The following is a 17,346-nucleotide window of genomic DNA, read 5'->3' on the forward strand; positions in this document are numbered from 1 at the left end:
CATGTTTCAGCTGCTAGGACAGGAGGTCACCCGCCCAGTAAATACAGGCTGTCCAGACTATTGCACTGTGTCTGGGAAGCTGCAAATGGCAGCTGAGGGACCCCTACTTCACATGCAAAGCCTAGAGAACATGCCATAACAGGCTCTCCCGGTCATTTGTGAAGAGCTGTTCTCAGCTGTCCTGATACCTGTCTATTAAAGATAACACTGAATAGTTAAAATCTGCTTAGGTCTTCCTACACACCATTGGTATAAAAACATTAAATTCATCCCTTCAGTCTTGTATTATATATATGCTATGCTTGATTTTTTAATTGCATTTTTGTGCACATGGAAATCGCAAGGCATACCTGCAAATTAGGATTCCTGTCCTATGCCAATCTGTGCACGTGCCTCATTTACATGCATATCTAAAAATGTGAGTCTTTCGTTTCAATCTGCTACATTCATTTAGCTCTAATACGGAACTAGTGCCAGAGTTCTGAAGGGTTATTTTTCTTCTCTGTAGTCAAACTGCTATACTGCAGTGGTTACATTCCTACCTAATGGCTTGAAGCCAATTGAAAGAATTAACCTTCTCTATGAAAACGTTAACAGCTTTCTGATAATTCCACTCTACTAAAAATAAAATGAAGCAGCAAATCAACCACTATTGTTATAGAAGTAAGCATGTATTCTGAACCATGGTGCAACAGCAGAGAGTACTCTTCAAGTTGCATCTATGTCACAGAAAAATGCTGGGCATAAGCTCTCGGAATAACCTAACTGCTTTGGATATGATTGCAAGTAAAATGAGCTTACTATTAGCTTCATAAAATTAACTCTCACTGTATCTCTCATTCTTTTCCCTCTGCATAAAATTATAGAGAGCAACACCAGAATCCAGTACTATCCACCACAGCTGAAACAGCATCTTCAGCAGTCTCAGAGACAGGTATACAACTCTCAGGCCAAAGCAGAGGCCCAAAGCATGCCAGAGGGTAAGAAATGTGCTGGCAACTGGGTGCCATGCCTGGAAACCTTAACTCTGAGATGTACAACTTCATCTTGCAGATGCTGAGCTGAGTGGCCAAAGCAGTTGTCTTCAATTATGCTGAGAGCCAAAGGGTGGAGAGAAATAAAGAGGGTAACAGGAACTAGATGCTGTTCTGCCAGCTCCTGAAAGATTATATGTTTATTCATTTAGTTAGTTACCAAAACATCAAGCTTTCTGAGGAGAAATCTAGACTTTGTATATGTCTGCATGCAATACATTGCACAAACTAATCTGCATCCGAGATGGTAGTTAGCTACAGTGGAAGGCAACGATACTGATATTTATTATAAATAATACCCTCCTGGTTAGAATCCAGGAATCTGACATATGTATGTACTGAGGCATTCCAAGTTTCCCCAAAATTATCATCACAAGTAACTCAGGGATTATTATCTGCACAGCACCCAAGTGTATGCTTTGTTGAACACACGGTCCTTGTCCCGACTGCTAATATTCCACTCCTAAATGTCACTCATGAGGGAGAGAAGATATATCAGCAAGGATGGTTTAGGGTGAGAAAGAATATGATTTACAACAGCAAGATCATACTTTCATTAAGTAGACACCGGAAAAATTTAAGGAAATACTGATTTGCTGGTGAAAAGCTTAGCTCTTCTCTTCATGGAAGAAGTCACGCTAGCCAGGCTGCTCATAGCGATCTATATTGTAGACGAAGCAAATGAAAGGAGAGAGCGTTGACTCAGGGAAGAACGTCAACTCACCCCTATCCTCACTGCCTCCTGCTTTCATCATTGCCTTAAGCCGTGCAAAACATCCCTTCAAAGCACAGACAGGGTAGCTGCAAATGTAAAATTAGACTGGCCTTAGCCCTGGCTCTGTCAGTCTCCACGTCTGATTTCATTCACAGCTCCCTTTTTACAGGGCATCAGGTTTACATTTAACTTGTTACCAAGGCTCCACCTCTCCCTGTTGGTAGATCTCCTGCCACAAGGCATCATCCATCCCTCCCTACTGTCTATCACTTGTTTGGGGTCCAAGCTACCCTTACAGAGATGCTCTGCCACCACCTTCTTCTCTCTGCAGTATTTCCAGAAGATCACCTGCTATTCAGGGCCTACCGAGATGGAGTCAAACCACAACGAAGCTGTATCAGCCCTTTCCACTTGTCTTACCATGCAAGGGCAAGTTTCACTGCTGCATCTCATGATAAAAGGTTTTCCCTTTACTATATTAGGTCCGGTTTAAGTTGCAGCTGTTAATAGTCGACACTAATCCTTTTGCTTGTACTCTGAGCCACCTCGAAAACTCTGCGTGGCACCAAATAACAATGTAACAGCGTATAACAAAATAAATACATTGCACGCACTTAGCAGGGTAACATTCTTTATGTGGTTGCAATCCCAAATAAGGCATAAATAAGGAGTAGCATGACACCTTTAGACAGAACAAATCTGAACTGGCCAGACTAGAGGTTCTTGGCTTTTCAGCATCTAAGAAATCAATAATATTATTTGTCGTAATTTATAAAATACTTGGAATTTTTTTTCCTCCTTCCTTGACTAAAATAGCACTAGTTCAAAACAGAGGGAATACAGCTTAAGGCCCGGCTCTCCGAAATTTTAGACTTCTAAATATGAACCTAAAGGATTAGTATGGTTAATTTTTGCTACCAAGTCTGGCAAAAGGTGGAGGTAATAGATGGCAGCAAAGAACTTGTACCTTATACGGAGCTCATTTCTGGATATACCTCAAATGTGTTGCTGTTGTAAACAGTAGTACTGTAAACTGTGAGCATAAAATCACATCCTCCTAGTGGACTGAAGGCCTTTTGTTAAGCTTTTCAAAGTTTCCAAGTATGCTGTTCTGAAGCGCACAGCCTTTTGAATCAATGGTTTGTGAAAATAATTCCTCAATGCACAAAATGCTTCAAATACTATGACATATGACCAAGCATATGGGCTTGCATCAGTCACATCGCTTAGTACTCAGAAGAGCGTGAGTTTAAAATAAACTGTTTACAAAAGAGGCCTCTACCTAGAAAGAAGAGAGGTTGCACAGATTAGAGTCTTCCAGGTCAATGAATGCCTTATGTTTTGAAGCTTACTACTACTACCAAATTGTTCTTATCTGCAGCATTACATTATAAAAAGGACGCCATTGGAGAGGTATTAAAAAAGCAACAAGGTTGCAAAAACAGGCAAAATTCCAGCCAGAAAGATACTTTATCTTTGTAAAGACAGAGACTGTTAACCTAAGCTTCACATTTTCCTCAACTAATGGCTATCTCTGATCTATTACCCAGACGATAAGAAGCACAGCACGTTGTTCAAAAGATGGCTGTTGAGGACTCTTACTTTTCAGCAAACATAAACATGGCTTGTGATATGACAAATAAATACAGCATTTTCTTGTTTTTATGCTTAACTTTGGAACACTTGGCATAACTAAATTGCCCCTGCTTAACGTAAGGGTAAGTTGCTAGAACTAGAACTATTAACCAGAAACTACTCATTTCTCCCTCTTGCTCTGTCCTATACTATTTACAATCTGATAATCTGATTTAGGAGATTTAGCTTACATATTTCTGAGAATCATACGTGGTCAAACAAGGAACTCACCCTTTAAAACATATATATTCGAAGTATTGTCCCAAAATAATAAGTCATGTTTATTTATCTAAAATCTCTCTCACACATGCAAAGCATCAAGAGTCATTTGAAACTTAAAGATTCATAATAAAGTTCTGAACAAGAAAAATAATGGCTACGAACATATGCTTACAACCACTCTATAATTATCAACAAGGCTTTCTTTATGAAACGTCTTGTTTCTCTTAGTTGCTGCTTTAGTTAAATCCACACAGGACTACAGAAAGGGAAACATCTCAGTTCCTGTATAAAATACAATCTTTTCCCTCGATGGCAAGAGGAAAATCATGATGCATAAGAATTCTTTAATATATTCGCCTTTGGAGTTTATTGACTTTACTTCTACTGGTATTTTACCATGTAGGAATAACATTTAGTTACCAAAACTGAATCCTTGCTGACTTAAAAACCCATCCATTTGACTACATTTTTGAATAAGCTGTATTAATTTAAGCAGCATGAAGCTAGCTGGGCAGAGACAGCTAGGTCAACCAGCTATTTTTTTAAAGGTGTTCTAAAAAATGAAGCCTAAAAATTCATACTATAAATCAGGATCCATGGACTGCAAGGTGGAGCAAACATCCCTCTGATGTAATAAATCCAGCTAGTATTTGAATTTGTATCATCTTAGAATATCTTTCAAATTTATTTATTAGGTAGCTGAGTGATTTTATCTTATCCATGTGCGGTCATCTAGGTCTATTCATAACAAGCTGTTCCAAACTGCATACAACTGAGCAAGTAGCCTGTGCTTTTTTGGAGAGAGCTTACCATTAATGGATATGGTTTTGATTTTGGAAAAGTGAGCTGTCCATCTTCATCAAGGATTAAGGTATCATTCGAAGGTATACCGCGCGCTGCGCTGCGAGCGGGCCAAGGTGCTCTCTCAGACGCAACGAGCCCTTGTGCCAGGCCCTCCATCTGCTTCTCGTAACACTCCTGAGCTACATTTCATTTCCTAAACTGGAGAGACGACACTAGATTAAAAGCAGGCCCAACGGTGATAGATCTCAGAAGCTGGGGCAGGTATTCTAATTATGTAACACGTGTAATCATTTCTGGTACATCAACGGGCTTCTTGGTACGCGTTTATTGGTATTGCTTTCTCAAAGAATTGGCACCTTTAAGGTAAACAGCATCGTCGAGGCAAAGAAAATCCTATTTGTGTTTTCTCTCTTTAACCTGTTTTTTACTACCTTATAACAGAAGACTAGCAAATAGTAAGCTGCTCAAATCCTCACAGCCATAAAGATGTTTTTGCCCTCCACAGGGCATGCTGCAAGAGGGCTGGTATTATTCGGAACTCTATTTTCCCATTGCACTTTCACCACTGCAGCCTCAAATTCACAACAAAATTCACCCCAGCTCAGATCCTTAACCCCACACAAAGTCCCCCCTGACTTCAGCAGGATTCAGGGGCTTGTAAGCTTTCTAACCAGCAGGTCCTGCTGCAGCACTAGGGACAATTTCACTTGAGGAAGAAAAAAAAAAAAAAAAAAAACATCTCAGCCCATTTAGAGTTGCCATAGGTAATATTTCAAGAACAGCATATGAAGCCATATAGCAAGCATTACACTTGCTTAGCAATGAGTATCCTGAGTATCAGTCAAAGTAACTTTCATTGTTTTTAAAATAAAAATGATTTATTTAGGCCCACATTCAGGAAAGCATTCAAGTATAATTTTAAATAAAATAAGCTAGAAGTAGAATAAAATAAATGGTCTAAGGCATATTGAAATATCTGGCACAGAATTTTTCTGAACCCTTTTTAATAGGTTTCTGACATAGTTAAAACAGAGTAGAATTAATGAACATCCTAATGCAAGGAATCACATGATTTCTCCAGTAAATACAGGGTGAATAGTCTCCAAGTTGAAAACTGACAACTTGTAAATATAACCCTCCAAAATCAAAACAAAGTCAGCATGGTAAAAGGGGTGCAAATTAGGGATGACTAATTTTATTTTTTTATTTTTATTTTTTTAATCCTTGTGAAACAGCATCATGCCATTACGTGGCTCAGCCGACTGGGCTGATCAAGTAAAATGCTGAATTTCTATCACTTCTGCTGCAACGCAGCAGTCGGTGCCTACTGCCGGTGTCAGGTCAGGATCCTGTCACACAAACAGCTACATTTGCTCCAAGTGCTGACTCCAGCCGCACATATAACCCCCCAGGCCAACCAATACTAGAGCTATCACTCAGCCCAATGACTAATTTTTCCCTCGGACACCCAGCAAGTTAGGATACTGTTTGTTCTGGTACACAGCAGACTTGAAAAGTCCCCTAGTTACCTACATTTAGCAGGGAGGTTTCAGTAGATTTCTTGAATTTCTCGCTCTTACTTCAAACCAGCATTATGTCAATAAACAGAATACCTTAATGCTTGGTATGAATCTCATCTTTCTCCTGAGTTGTCCTGGAATCTTAGACTTCCACCTGTCCTACATGAAAGGAGCATTTCATAGAATTTACTATTTAGTCAAATTTACCCAACAGGATACTTTTTTCTTATCCCACAGGAGGGTAGAGTTCCATGACTGTTGAAAAGTTCAGCAGGGGACAGTGTTATACAACCTCTGTGTGCATTGTAGCCCTATATTTATGAACACATTTAGTTACAAATTATTTCCATGGCTGGTTTTCTTTTTCAGCAGCCTGTGTGAATTCTTTCAGGATGACATTAAATCATTCAGTTGCACCCATTGTGTTGGATTCAATATAAAGCGGACCAAAGAACATATATGCTGAATACCACACTGTCTCTTAGGAATTACATGCTTGCTAAAAGTAAATTATGGTGTATTAGAATACAAAAATTGTCACGAGTTATTTGTGGCTAAACACCAAAACAAAGTAATATGTGGCAACATCTGAAACATGATTTACTTAAAGCTATTTACCCTAAGGAATTAGTGACTAACCAAAATTATTGTCATTAACTTGTTCCATAACAAAGCTTTACAAAAAGAAAAAGAAAAGGAAAGCACTGCGTGTGGCTATTAAAAGCCCTATGCAGACTAATATACAGCTAAATGTTGGCCCATTCCCCTCAGTCACATCCACTCCACCTAAGCTGAATAAACTGGACACTTTACTTTGAACTCGGTCCTCCACATGCAGGCTCCAGCTCTGTGTTGATCTGCTCCTGTGCTCAGCGCTGCAAGCCAACTTTGCACACCCACTGTTCCCCATACGCTCTGAGCTGCACTAATTTACTTTTCCATTTCATTTCACCCAACTTATTTCCTCAAGCCCTCTGGAGCCATCCTGATCAGAGGCTCTGGATGCTATCACCATACAACTAATCCGAGGTGAACAAGGCTCTATTCTGAAAAATAGAGAAAGTGGACTCTTGCAAAGAATTTGAACCTCTCTAGAATAAATAGAACATTTTAAATGTTATTCTAATAACCTTTCATCTTTCTTTTTATTTCCTTCAATTTAATTGGAAAGAAAGAAAGAAGTCACCAGGACACATTCCAGGAGTCTCCTTGGCATAAATCAGGCAGCACACACACTGCAGACGAGTAACAATGAAATGATCCCTTAAGATCTTGTGTTTCTTGCCAAGTATAACTTCTTAGAAGACTTCAAACTTTGCCAGTAGCCAAAGTTTACAAGTTGAAAGTCCTTCTTTACCTGGTTGAGATTGGGGAAAGATTCAGAGAAAGAAAAAGGAGCTAAAAGGGCCCATTTCAGACAACAGAAAAGCAGGTTCAAGGGATTAGACTATCAGGCTCCAGTTGTCAGCAATCTGGGTTGAAGCACCGAATGCCTACAGAAATCATTCACATTTGCTGACTTTGGCTCATTCATTTCCACACAAGACCCAAAGCTGGGGTCATCATCAACCCAAAGCTGGGATCGCAAAGGAGGTCACAGGAGCATCACTGGAGTTTGCTTGTGTCTGACTCCGTTTGGAGTGTACTTTAATGGCCTTCGTTCCATCAACATACAGAAATTGGAATCGCAGAACTTGAACAGTTTTATTTAAAAATGAATAGAAGGTAAATACCACAGAGTTTTATTCCTCCCACTCTTCAAGTTTATAACTTTGCAGCCGATTCCTGTGCACTTGATGGATTGGATTCTAATGGGCCACAGGAAACAAAAACAGATGACTAACATTAGCCAGCAAACGTAAGCACCAGGGAAAGTCAAAAATAGGCTGTTTTCAGCTCCTCCCATATTATCCAGCCATTCAGAATAAGCAAAACCACACAGAAAATAATTCATAATGTGCATTTAGTCTTCTATTTTAGGGTATAAGAACATTTTCTGACTATTAATATTTGGTACTAACTAGAGAAGCGTTTGATGCTTATCTGCAGTGGAAGAGTACCAGGAGCGTACCAGTCAGTCAGACTGCAGAAGTGTGCTGCACATATAACCACATGTCACTGGAAATACAGAATACATTTAGAAAAGAAAATGAAGACATGTGAAATAAAACTCTTCACGTAGCAGGATTTCAGAAAAATTTTTTGCAGTTTTTTTTCCTTGAACTGACTTCTATTGGACAAAAACAAAGTCTGTTCCTCCCTGCCTCAACTATATCCTCCTAAAAAGAAAATAAGTGTTTGGTTAGACTGTGGCATGAAATAGATCTCCGTTTTTTGAGGAGAGAAAACCCCAGTTATTTTTCCTGTTTCTTCTGCTTGCAGCACTAAAGTTGCTTTAGGCAGTTACTAATGAAATAACTGCACAAAGTAAATCACTTTAAAAATAATCCAAAATAGGGCAAACCCTGTCACTTTCCTCTGCCTGCTGTACAGTCAACCCCTGTGAATGCTGAAGTGTAATTTGATGCTAACAACTCTGTCGTGGAGTTTGTCTCTTAGCATCAGTGCCTGCATTAAGGAAAGAGAACAAAACAAAAAAACATGCCACTGCCAGCAAAAAACAGAACATGTGTTTTACCACAATGTTCCTGACTAATCTATAGCAGGACAATAAGGGACATGTACCAAGGAAATAGAGAGAAAACCTATGAAGAGTGAGTGCCTGTTTCATAGGGCTTCCAGCTTCCCTTTCACATCTGTCTCCCAGCCTGGCTCACGAAATAAGCTGCTGCCATCTTATGGAAGAGACTTTGTAAAGCATTTAGTCTTAAAACAATTCTGCTCTTCTCCCCTTGCTGCTTCTCTTTATCTCACTTAGTTTTTACACTGCAATTAAAGATCTGCTTGTTGTGGTGAGTTACTCTTTGTGGAAGTTACTTTCTCGCCTATGATTTTACAATAATTTGTGAAGCAACCAGAATTCACACCGACCAGTTCCCGTGAGAACGGGAACACACCAGCCAGGCTGTTAATTCTGACACAGCCTCAGAGGTTTCTTATATTATACAACAAAAGCCACCTGGAGCCATTTGACGCTACAGGCTAAAATTATCATTTTTGTCCAGCCTTAAGGAAGTCACTCTTTGTGCTCTCTCACTCTCTCTACGTGGCCAACTTGAACCAGTTTAACTAAAGGTGGGATTTTTAACATTTTACTAAGATACATGAAAATATGCCAGCTTAAGCCTGAAGTCTGCATGTACACAAGGATTCAGTTTCTCCATCTGTAAAGCAGGACAAGCTGCATTTGCAGCCTTCAGGGAACTCTGCTGAGAGATTTTGCCTTTGATCCAAAAGGGAAATCCCTCCCCAAGCCTCCATTATTGCCCAACAGAAAAGCAAGATTTCAGACAAGGACCAAGGGAGGAGAAATGGTCGACAAGGCTAAAAGATCGTATTTGTGTGAACGTAAGACTCCCAGAAGTTTATGGCTTCTGTTGTACCCTAGAACACAATTTCCAGTTTGAGTATTTAAATCAAAAACTTTTTTTTTTTGAAAGGAATATGATTAGCATGTATCTTGTTTCTCAAGTGTGAGAAGCAGAACATTCTCCTATACTCATCTGCTGCAGCAGCTAATGCTAGGACACTACTAGCAAGCTCCCTAGCCTTTTTGGGGCCAGCACAGAGGGGTAAAGCATATTCAGTTGTCAGGCCGTTTACTTCCTTCTGTCTAACCCAGCCTGAACTCTTCTTTCTCCTCCCTGTGAAAGAGTTTCCAATCCATTAACAACTGGGGAGAACATGAAGGAATTTCTACTGGGAATAAGCAGCTCTTAGCACCTAGATTTCTAAGTGAGATTATCTAGATTTAGGTAATTTACCTCCAAGAATCCTAAAACAGCAAGCTAAGGAGGTCATTGGATAGCTATGTCTAATAAATCCTGAAGTCCATTGACATTCCACAAAAGTAGAGAAGTTACGGTGTCATATCAGTATTCAAAAAGACAAGTAGCAAGATCTGGACTATAGGCCATCTATATAGACACCAATCCCAGACAACACCACAGGAAGATGACATAGTATTCAAATAATAAAGAATGAAAGTATACTTTACTCATTGTGCTATTAGGAGGCAGAGGAGAACAGAGCAATGCCAGAGACTGAAGTTATTTATACACAACCTGCCAAGATTGCTAAGGGCTTTTATATCTTTCAGAACTGCAAGTAACTGTACAGAAACGGCTGAGAGGGTCACGTGACAAAACCAGATGTGTTAGGAGCACAAATTTTTGAATGGGATTGGCCAGAAGGTGGAATAGATGGCAGTACAGAATAGTCAGTTAAACATTTTAGAAAAACACTGTCAAAGAACCCTGTTTAGAGTCTGACATTTCATCATTCTAAAGGGAGGGAAAAAAGACATTATATGATATCATTAAAACATCCATTTCCAACAGATCAAACTGACGTTACTCACAAGGTAAATGTCAAGCAGGTATCTCAGAGCAGTGCAGCCATGACACTATGCCATCTTCATCAAGAGTTTGTAAAAATTCTAAGTCACTGCTAGTAACACTCAAAAAAAAAAAAATACAAACTTTTACAGAACGCTAAGGAGAAGGCCAGAGAAACTCTGCAGAAACATCAGGATCGTTTGGTAAGAGAAGTCCACTGAAGGACTCAACCATGTTATATATACATCAGCCAAATTACCTGTAAATTATTTTTTCCAACAAAACAAGGACTGAACTAAGTCTCAGTCATAAACTGAGATCTGCTCTAATCCAGAGGAAACATAACTGTATGCTTTCTCTTACCCAAGAATCATGACAAAAACCATAGCACTAAGAGGATGGTGCACAGCCAACCTTGGGTACACAGACTTCTGGGTCAGGCCATAATCCCTCTTTCCCTCTACATCCAGTGCCCCACTAAGCATAGCTTATACACAGTAATGCTGAACTTCAAGGAAGAACCTACTATCATACTAGAGGGAAAGAATCAGTTGGCAGCAAGGACGCTAGGTGGGATTTCAGACGCATCAGTTCAAGTTCCAGGTTCGTCTCTGTGTTCCTGCGGGATTTGGTGCAAATAGTTTGTGCCCAGATACTCAAAGGGAGTTTGTCATCTAAATGCTACAGAAATTAATATCTATCTCTCAGTGACTTAACAAGCCTATCTCAAAGCATTGCTGAGAGCTACTGAGCGTGGAAAGCTCACGTTTTATGGTAATGGATAACTGCAGGTGCCAAAGACAAACATACTCTTCCTTCTCTCATATATCAGTTTACAAAGTCTCATTTTGCAGCATTTCTCTTACTTATTCCTGCAAATATTTTAATATTCAATATTCATATTGGTTTTTAAAGATTTCAGCATTTTCATGACCCCGTATTAACTGAGCAATATAAAATTTCAGTAAGGAAAGACTGCGGTTTCAAGGGTCCACTTAGTCTCTAATCAGAGCATAAAAAAAGATTTAAAAAAAAAAATGAAAAACACATTGACTTTGTCATTTTAATTTTTTTTCTTTTCTAAAAGGCTCCTCTGCACAGCTTCATTTAAAATAGTCCTTCTACAGTGCCCGCTGTTTTCTTTGGCAAATTTGGGGATCTGGTTTGGGGATAAAAGAAAACTGCAACAAAAGACCAAAACAGAATTAGGAGATTTGACAGGACTTCATAAAAAAAGTCAGCTGCACACAGGCAAAGGGGGAATTTCTCAGTAGGTCAGTTTGAAGATAAAAGCTCCAGAGGAAAGTTCTGTGCTTGGTGGCAAACTCCTGTAACCCCTGCTAAGCCTACAGGAAAGCCTGCAAGGGAGGCAGAGGCTAAGGAGCATGAGAACACACACCAACTCTCACATCTTAAAGTTATTTTACACATGATTAGGTATCATTTTCCATACAATGCACACATGCACTTGAGCAATGGCATAGTCCTAAAAAAGTGGACCTTTATGCTAATCTGTCTTGCTAGCAGTTGGGGCTGGAGGAGAGAAAGAAGAGCAGACTCCATCCTGAACATTCGCAAATCTACTTTTTTCCACCTTTTTCCCTTTCTAATTTTCTCCCTCACTTCCCCGTATCAGTTACACTGTAAACATATCTAGGGATGAAGGGGAAAAGAGAGCATGCTGCTTACATGGACAGACACAGGAGACTTTGTCCGCACTGCAGCTGTAGGTCAAGCCACAGAGCACATCTCCTCCAGGCCCTCTGTAATCATTGATCTTTCTGATCAGTGCAAGATGGATTTCTCAGCACTGTGGTTGGTAGGAGACAGCACTTTCTTTCCACAGCGTACACATTTCTAGAGCATGATTTAAGCAACAAAAGCCTTCAGAAGGTACATAACCCCTTGCCTAACGGAGAGTGGAACTATTTAAACACAGCTGTTGCTATTAAAGACATCAAACTAATCCCCCTTTCAATGCAGACACTGAGGGCTAGCAAGTAATCACCAAATACCACAGTATTCTTTAGAATAAGCTTCCATTAAACGATGCTGCTTTCTCAGTGCTATGCAACATCTTCCCTGCTCAACTTCAGCCATGCCTGTAAGACTGAACCCTAAAATATTTCCAATCTAATATCCTTTTATTACTAATTTAACATTAGACCTAGAACTTTCCACTAAGTATAGAGAAACCACACGTTAATCACTTACATGTGGTTGCTAACATATTAATAGCAGCCAATCCAAAGGGATTTCAACTGTACCGCGATGACAGGGCTAAACTCTGCAGGAAAGCGCCCAGAGTCTACAGGGAAGTGCCCAGAGCCATCAAGCACCTTAATGCTCAGGCCTGGGACAAGACAGAGGCATAAGCACTGAACAAATGAGAAAATACGCATTTAAATAACTGAAGTGTAACAATTTTCAAGTATATACTTAGGAAAAAAAATCCATCTGCCAGAGAAATAAGGGACTCCTCCACATTTATTTTCCCTTAACGTGTTTTCATGTCATTCCAAGTCCCCTCACTTGATTCCTACCATGCTGCAGCAGGGCACAGCTAGGACTGATGATTTCCAAGGATTTGCATCAGCTCAGAGTGACTAGCAACACTACCATAGCTTTTTAGGACTCAGCTAGAAGTCAAAACTCCGCAATAGGCATTTTGGAATGCTCTGACTGCCTAGGGTCATTAAACAAAAAAACTCCCTTTTTACTTTGGGGAGCAGGAGGAGGGTGTGGAATCCTTCAAGACGTCTTCCTGTATGTAAAATACGGCCACAGAGATACAAAGCAGTTAATCAGTAAGCTGCTTTCCTCAGAGACACAACAAAAACTGAGTCTATTACTAGGTTTAAGCTCCTTGGCAGGGCTCATTTCCACAGAGATCGATACATACGTACAGAGATAAATATAAAAAGTAGACTCAGAGAGATTACATTACTACCTCTGTACTGTGTTACCCCAAAACACAAAAAAAAAGAAAGGTGTCATACAATGAGCACCTTCCCTGTCCAGCGGGAAATTCAGTTCTTCATTTTACTTACAGTAAATGAAAGAACCTTAAGCTTTGTTCCATTAAGCACATAACCATCCATACACACTGATTTCTGTAGATGCCCCAGCTAAAGGGGTGTGCACTCATTGTGAAAGAGAAAGTTTACATATTACTAAAAGCTTTCTACTATTAAGGTCATGAAAACAGTGGAAGAAGTTGTCAGTGGAGGCAAAAAAGTCTTCACCAGGTTTCCTTTTAGAACATTTTGAATATACGCATGGTTCAAACGTACTCAATTCTTTCTTGGGGGGGGGGGGGGGGGAAGGGGGGACAGAGAGACAGACAGAGAGACAGACAATGTCTTAAAGTCCCTCCCAGCTCCGTTTTCTCAGGCCAAGTTTGCAAACAAGGGACGTATTTAGACTTCAGGCAAATATGATAGCGTTGCAATCTGTATTCATTGCGACTTCTTTGGAGGATACAGCAAATGCATTTCAATGCTTTCATTGCTTCTGATTACTACTATGAAATAGCGAGTAATTTTCAGTACATTCAGAAGACTGCTACTCATCTTAAAAAGCACACATTCCAGTTTAATACACCTAGAAACAGGGCAATATGTGCAATAGCATTATTGCAGCAATTTCAAGGACCTAAAGAAGGACCTCTGTGCCTAAACGCTTATCTGTCTTTTCCAACTAGATCTGCTGTTTTACTAAGTTTTTCTCTCCCTACAAGCTTTGCTTCAAACACTGTAAAGCTACAGGAAAAACCATATGAATAATGCTTGCAGTCTTGAAAACCAGTACCTCTTTTTAATTTAATTCATGCATTATTGTGAAGGCTTGAACGCTGCTTAGCCCTCCAATGGATTACATGACAAACTATTTGAAAGATCATTATTTCAAACTTGACTAAAAAGTTGTTTTAAAAAAAAAATGCACACATAAAACACCACCACCACCCCCCCCCCACACACACACACTTCCCCACCCTGCCTTGCATTCCCTTTGGCTGCATTTAACCTCTGCCACTTGGGAGGGCATTCTTGCTTCCACGCCCTTATGTTCCTGCTACCCCTCAATTCCGTTTCAGGATGAAAACTAGATATGCACCTTCACCTCCTGCCTGGCTTCTAGGAGGAAGCTAGAGCACACAGGTCAGATGAGAGCTGAGTAATATCCCAGTTAGATCCTCAGTGCAAGCAACTGGGGAAACAAGATGGCCAGCCCATGCTGTGGGACAGACCTGATCCAGAGTTTCAAGGCACAAAGTGCAGACTCTCAGTACAGATCAAAACTCTGGGGGAAGGGAAAGGAAGTTGGTATCCGTAGAATTCCATATGAGCAGAAAGCTATATGCTGTTACCACTGACAGCACCTTTTTCTCTGGCTAGCATCCCTGTCCCTCCAAAAGGAAATTACTCAAACTCATTCTAAAACAGTTACCCATGTATTTACATACGTTTGGGTAGTTCAGTTTGAGAAGGACTTTGCTAACAACATTGACAGCAGCACTCCAAAGCACAATCTTGCGGTGAGATGAAGATTCCTAAACTTTTAAAAGCAATCCTCTCATTTTCAAGCCAGTATTTTCCTATGTTTTCTTTACCAAAGAAACAATACAAAAAAAGTCTAAGATGTTACAACCACCCTTCCTGACAGAAGGTAACTATTCTGCCAACATAAAAACAACAACTATGGATGCATTAACTTAACAGAACTCAGCAACTGTCATATTTTTCAGTATTTTTCAGTATTTCCTAACCCCTTTGGCCTCCATCTATACATAAAGAGCACACATAGTGAAGGGGATCCTTTATATAACCCATCTTTTCCTAGCTAGTGAATGACCAGCAAAAAATTACATATACACACTAGAAATCATGGCTTCACCATGAAATCTCTACTTACCCATAAGACATGCCCAACAAACCTCACATAAAGTGCAACTTTTGCTTCCAGCACATACAGACATCCTTCACTCTTCTCTTTTGGATGAGAACCAGCCACAGGCTTTGCATCTTTGCAATATCCATCCTAAATTAAAATAATGTTACATTTGAGGTTGAAGCTCAGCGCCAACGCATAGCCTCTAACCAAAATAAAATAAGACTAACCGCCTTTGGAATTTGAGCCATCATTTCTTCTCTTCCCTGAATCTCAGAATACCAGTTTAAGACTTTGCTCCTAATACTAAGAAGCTACGAGTGGCTCAGGCTCCAGATACGCTGAAGAACAAGTTTCACAGTACAAACATCACGACAGCCCCGCTCCTCAGATCAGAGAGCTCAGCCTAACAAGCATGAGACTGGGAACCAAGTGTTCCTGTCAAAAAGATCCCATCAGAGGATATGTTACCAGAACCAAGTAAATCTAGAGCTGATCATCCCAGTCCACACACAGACAAGTTCCAGAAGTTTACTAGGAATTCTGTAATTGTTCTAAATATGCATAGATATTAGAGAAACTAGCAGCACCAGAAAAGTCTTTAGTAGTTTAACCACCATGACCATTTTAGCTTAAAAGAAAAGGATCAGACATTACCCTGGCACAAGGACAAGGACAAGACTTCTTACTCTCACATTTAAATTGGCCATAGATGGCAAACACGCAGTAGGTTTAGAAACATTCTTTTATGGTTCTTTGCCTGTATAACCCTTCACTAATTATTAATTAAGGTGCCTCAGGTACTCAAAAGGTGGTACAGGAAAACTTTACAAAACCAACACAGTTCTAAATAAAGAGCCCTCTTTTCCCAAATGCTAAGGCTGTTGGAAAACGACCAGGAGAAAACACCTTGTATTTTGCCCTTGAAGATTCAAGGAGTTCTATGCACCACAGAATGACTTATTTGGCAACATAAGGAACTCCCGTTCATGCTAATGTTGATTCCTGACACCTCCATCACAGACAGTGAGACAACAAAAAATTATAGGAGCTTTGAACAAGATTGCACAGATGGACTAGATGCAGTGCCCTGAACACTGAAATTAGTTCTCCACTAGCTAAACAGTAGTAACCTGTGCTGATTACAACACAGGTTGGCCAAGTTTCACCTGAAGTGCTTATTTAAAAAAAAAAAAACCAAACAGTTCAGCCTCAACACATCAATTATACCGCACAAAGCTGTAGGACAGGACTATAAGGATTATTGTAGTTCACTATATAACCTTTAGATTACTGTCAGACAAAGAGACTAATGAAATGAAGCATATAGCGTAGTTGCCACTACAGTACGTAAAGGCAGCGAAAAAGAGCACCGCTTCCTGAAGTTGTACCAAGTTTGAGGAGACAGTTGCTGGTATTGCTTGGGTACTTACTGAACTCATTTTCATTTTGTTAAGACTTACTTTCAGCCAGCTGAAAATCTCATTACTGCAGCAGGAGAGTGGGAAAGTGATGCTGTCCTTTGGATAAAAGCCCAACCAACAAGAACATGAAATAAAAAGAGTATCTTGAAGTTTCCATCAGAAGACCTCATTTCCCTTTTTTAAAAAGGGAGAAGAAATCCAAGACAAAAATTCTACCAACATTCAGTCATATTCAAGTACCAATTTTGAGAAGATGCAACTGTCCTGCCATATTCTTCCAGCCTAGTATAAAGGCTATGGACAATCTCTGCCAGCCACCACAACCCAGTTGTTAAGTCAAGATTTTTAATATTGAAGAGATGTAGTAAATTAACTGGAAATAACTTGACTATACGAAACGTCTCAGATATAAGAAAATACTAAAATAAAACAAGGTATAAAACTATTGCCACAGAAGCAGACACATTTGCATTACTTGATGAAAAACGAACAATACCAATCCCCCATTATCCCTCAGCTGCCAAATGAGGTAGACCGAACAAAGAATCTCTCCTGCCTACTTTTCTTACAGCGATATCCAATATTCACAGCAAAGAAAGCCTTATGTCAGTGTTAAGCAGAGGTTATGATACAGCTAGCACTAGT

This window comes from Struthio camelus, chromosome 2, assembly GCF_040807025.1.
Source record: "Struthio camelus isolate bStrCam1 chromosome 2, bStrCam1.hap1, whole genome shotgun sequence".
NCBI classification, from domain to species: Eukaryota; Metazoa; Chordata; class Aves; order Struthioniformes; family Struthionidae; genus Struthio; species Struthio camelus.